Source organism: Bos javanicus, chromosome 10 (assembly GCF_032452875.1).
Source record: "Bos javanicus breed banteng chromosome 10, ARS-OSU_banteng_1.0, whole genome shotgun sequence".
Taxonomy (NCBI): Eukaryota; Metazoa; Chordata; class Mammalia; order Artiodactyla; family Bovidae; genus Bos; species Bos javanicus.
This window is the reverse complement of record NC_083877.1, coordinates 70064915-70070090: the sequence shown is the minus strand read 5'-3', so window position 1 is coordinate 70070090 and position 5176 is coordinate 70064915. Positions and strand designations below refer to the sequence as shown.

Genomic DNA, 5176 nt, shown 5'->3' with positions numbered 1-5176 from the left:
GCCCGGCTAGCTCAGTCGGTAGAGCATGGGACTCTTAATCCCAGGGTCGTGGGTTCGAGCCCCACGTTGGGCGCATGTAGCATTTTTCGGTTTTTTACTTTGCTTTAACATTCCGAGTTCTCTCTACAGCATTTTAACACACGAGGGTTGTGTTTTTAAACCGATTTTAGATACTGTCAATATTAACCAAATCTCTGGGAAAAAGACGAGTTTGCAAATTAGTTCTCAAATTGCGCTTGCGTACTTAAAAGCACACGTTCCTATTCCTTTCTCCTATCCCTCTCCTAGCTCCTCCTTCACTGAGGGAACTGAAACGGCCAATGTTTACAGTTGAAATTGATTTTCTGTGTTACTGTACCTTCCTGCATTATTGCTGAGAGAGGACGGTTTTTTATTTAATCGGAACAAAATTCAGTTCAGTTCAGTTGCTCAGTCGTGTCTGACTCTTTGCGACCCCGTGAATCGCAGCACGCCAGGCCTCCCTGTCCATCACCAGCTCCTGGAGTTCACTCAAACTCACGTCCATCGAGTCAGTGATGCCATCCAGCCATCTCATCCTCTGTCGTCCCCTTCTCCTGCGCCCAATCCCTCCCAGCATCAGGAACAAAATTAGGAGCCTCAATACTGGCAACTTTTCTAAAACTTAAGCAATCCCATGGAAAAGCAGAGAGTCGGAGGACTTCGAAGTTCTCTCTTGTTTATTTTACGTTTTTTCTCAATATAGGGCTTTCCTGGGGTAGGGAAGGGGAAATGTCTTCTGGAGAAATATACAGTGAGAAATGTTCCATACTGTTGTGAGAACCAGGGCACAATCAGGTTTTCTTCCACTGTTCGTGGGACTTATTTGGAATCTATGCATCCAGTTGGATAAATATTATCAAGTTAACATTCCGATGAAGGGGAGGCTCTTTGAAACCGAAGCACAAAAGAACTGAGATGTGAAACTTCGAAAGGGCAATTATTACTAAGTACTATGGAATGTAGGACTTCCGCTTTTTTACCCTCTTCACTAAGAACTTCGAAATAATCAGGAAGAGAATGTGCACACCACAGCCAGTCACGTTCCAGGATCTCTCACCGGCCGCTGTAGGTGAAGGGCCAGGTTCCAACCTGAATTACTATTTTCTGTACGCCGCGTGTTATCCGCTAGCTTTCCTCCTACTAAAGGACCAATTTGTCTCTCTCGGTTTTTCCCCTCAACATACAAATATGCTGTTAATTCTCTTTCTTAAAACATAACTTAGAACTTTGACCTAGGTTCCCTGCAAGCTACCATTTTACCGTATTTCTCTGTTCCTCTTTGGAGCAAGTTACCCCACAATGGCGCAAGCTCACCATTCTCTCCTCTCACCTGACAAAGACCAAAAAACAAACTCCTGTAGTTGAACAAGTTTGACTTATAACCCCTTGCAGTGAGGGAGACCTGTGGGGTGTCTCATTAAGAGGGTGTTAGAATCTACCACAGGATTTGTGTTTTAGTCAGGGAATTTGGGAGAGGGTCTAAGGAAATGACCCTGGTGACTCAGAGATTAAAGCGTCTGCCCGCAATGCGGGAAACCTGGGTTCAATCCCCTGAGTCAGGGAGATCCCCTGGAGAAGGACATGGCACCCCACTCTAGTATTCTTGCCTGGAGAATCCCATGGACGGAGGAGCCTGGTGGGCTAAAATCCACGGAGTCGTAAAGAGTCCGACACGACTAAGCGACTTCACTTTCACTTTAAGGAAATGAGGGCGCCCTCTGGATTTCTGTTGTCAGGAAGCAGGGGCCATTCTATGATGAGAAGGCGATGGCACCCCACTCCAGTGCTCTTGCCTGGAAAATCCCATGGACGGAGCCTGGTAGGCTGCAGTCCATGGGGTCACTAAGAGTCGGACACGACTGAGCGACTTCACTTTCACTTTTCTCTTTCATGCATTGGAGAAAGAAATGGCAACCCACTCCGGTATTCTTGCCTGGAGAATCCCGGGGATGGGAGAGCCTGGTGGGCTGCCATCTATGGGATCGCACAGAGTCAGACACGACTGAAGTGACTTAGCAGCAGCAGCAGCATATGGAAAGCAGACTAAAGGAGGGATAAAGCTTAAACTGAAAGTCGCTCATTTAGGACAAAAGTGTTCAGTGTTCTGAGTGGGATAGGGACCAACTTGTCTAAAGTGAATGTTCTATGAAATCTGGATTCCACGTCCAGGCCTCCCCAATTTGTGACCAACCCACCATAAATCAGGGGTTCCCACGGTCTCTCCTGAGGTTTGTTAATTTCCTAGAATGGCTCACAGAAAAGGATACAACTCAGAAGAGCTAACTGGGAGAGATGGTAAGCCAAGGTAAGGGACTAGGGTTCTCTCCTCGGCATGCCACTCCCCCAGCACCTGAACATGTTCACCATTCTGGAAGCTCTGTGAACAATGTATGATAGGGATTTTTATGGAGGCTTCTTCACACAGGCGTGATCAGTTATTGACTCAATTTCCAAACCCTGTCCTTTCCCTAGAGGATGGGGCAGGCAGGGGTGGGGCTGGAAGTTCTCCTTCAAAACCTGACTTAAGACTTTCTGGTGACCAGCTCTCATCCTAAAGTTATCCAAAAGTCCCCCAAGAGGCACCTTTTGGTGAGAAGTACAAAAGGCACGTCTATTACCCAGGAAATTCTAAGGGATTTAGAAGCTCTGTGTAAGCTGCTCCTAACACTCCTATCATGCAGGAATCAACAAGGATTTTAGGAGCTGTGTCAAAAACTACAGGTAGAGACCAAATACATTTCTTGTGTCACACTTGCCTAATTTGTCTGAGTCACTATAAGGCCCTCAATCACCCTATTCTAATTGCCAAGTAGCCCCCCCATTCACCTCATCCTACATTATTTTTTTCTATAGAAGTATCTTCTAATTCTTATTATTTGCTTTACTTTCACATCCTTGGAACGTAGGTCCACAAAGGCAGGATTTTTGTCTTTGCTCTCCAATGTATCTCAAGCACCTAAATTAGGATCTGGCAGATGTTCAATAAATATGTTAAAAATTAGTGAATTAAGAAGGCTGCACTGGTTTCTTAAAGCTGCCATAAACAAAGTGCCCCAAACTGAGTGACTAAAGAAATGTACTGGCTCCCGATTCTGAAAGCTAGAAGCTTGAAATCAAAGTGCAAGGAGAGTCATGATGTTAAAGACTCTCTTGAAGAATCTGTCACCTCTTTCTCTTAGCTTTCTTGCGGCAGCAGCAACCCTTTGTGTTCTCTGGTTTGTTGGTGCCTAACTCCAATCTCGATCTGTTGATACATTTTCCCGTTTCTCTCTCACATGGCATTTTCCTTTTTGTATAATGACACCAGTCCTAGTATCTGATTAGAGCGCACCCTAATAATCCCATCTTAATGTGGTTACACCTGCAAGTAAGGCCACATTCACAGGAGCTAGAACTTGCAATCTCTCTAATGCACACAATTCAACCCTTAACCGAGGGCTCCATTTCTTAACCTCAATCACTGGTGTCTGCTACTTTATAGTATCTATAAAGTTGTATTTCAGCTAGAGACCTTATGTTTTATATTATTCAGTAATGAAAACCTAATAAGTCATCCAAATGCTACAAAAGACAATTTTATGTTTACTTCATGAGATAATGTTAATACTGAATCCATACAATGGACAATTAGTAGTATACCTATTCCTGGCCTAGTACACTTAGATTTCAAAGTTAAGAAATGGAGCTTTGTTCTTACGGAGCTTACATTCCAGAAAGAAGATAAAACCTGAATAGCAACAAATACAAGGTGAAATTGTAAGTGCCTTGTTACAGATAATGTGCTTATGGGAAAGAGGACTACTTTGGGGAAAAAGGTGCTGTAGGAAATGGTAAGTCGAGAGGACACAGGAGTCTCACTTTAGGAATGAATATATTGGGAAACTGAATTTTCAGTTTTAGCTTTCAAGTTCTTTGTGGTCTAATTGTAAATTATTTTAGTAATGCCTCATCTCAGTGCCAAATGCTTTAAGATTTTGTGCAGAGCAATCAGTTCACTTAGGCTGGAGTAATCCCCTATTACGGATATTCTCCTCATTCTTCAGGATCAAGGTCAGAAGCCTCCTCTATGAAGTGTCCCTGGTGCACTGGTCAGAACCAACTCCATCGGCAACTGGCAAGGGATCCCTTGATGGCACATACCACATTCTGTTTTGTATCCTTGTGTACACATCCACTTCTATTAACCTACAACCCTTCCAAGGGCAGAGGTCCATGTCTTACTGTTGCAGCATTTACAGGATCTAAAACTATACATGGTACACAGCCAAGAGTCAATAAATACTGAATGAATCATAGTTTGGGGCTACTAAAATAGTAGTACACGGTGACAAAGTAAACCTAGATGTATTTTAAAAAGTAACACACACACAAAGATAAAAATGAATCCTTTCCTATTCTTAATGCCAGGAACCAACTCTTTCAAGTGTTACTTGGTGTTAGTATCTTCATATACAGAGCACATAGCGAAACTAGGCAGACTATAGAAAAAGGAGAAACAAAATGATCAAACTATGAGTAAAAACAGACTTGGGACATATAGTCTAAAAAATGTATAAATTCTTACTCAGTCTTCAGGACTATGAAAATACATATATATTTCCTATCTTCACAGGTACTTAGAATGAAACCAGCAACATTCTAGTAAGAGGTAGTTCATTAAAAACAAAGGAAGAAAAACAAAAATAAAAATTAAACAATGACTGAGTACATATTACAAAGAACACTGCTTTTAGAAAATAAAAAACACAAAAGATTAAAGACATTATGAAGACATGTTTAAACAGCAGCTGCATAAAAATGCATGAGTATCTTTGCATTAAAATATCTTTTCCTTAGAAATTCATAAACTATGAAGTTAAGAAAGTGAACATTTCCACATTTTGCTTACCAAATGCTTAACTTACTACCCAAAATTATCAGTCCAAAAGTAGCATTATTATAACCTGGACACAAACATCAAAACAAAAGGATCTTCAGACACAGACCCATGTAAATATTTGAAATAACTAGAAATGGTAACATTACTCTTTATATGAAATAATTGATGAAAATAATGAAATTAATGAAGTCTCTGATGCCCAAGACAGATTATGTGAATTATGGAGAGATGCTTTTCCTCTTTTTGAAAACTTAACTATGTAACAAATCTCCAAAA

The 5176-nt window shown here is 41.5% G+C and overlaps 1 non-coding gene across 1 annotated transcript; it reads left to right on the top strand.

Annotated features, from left to right (window-relative positions):
• TRNAK-CUU (transfer RNA lysine (anticodon CUU)) lies at nt 1-73 on the top strand. The gene has a single exon. It is a non-coding gene; the product is annotated as a tRNA-Lys (tRNA).
• Nucleotides 74-5176: the final 5103 nt, after the last annotated feature.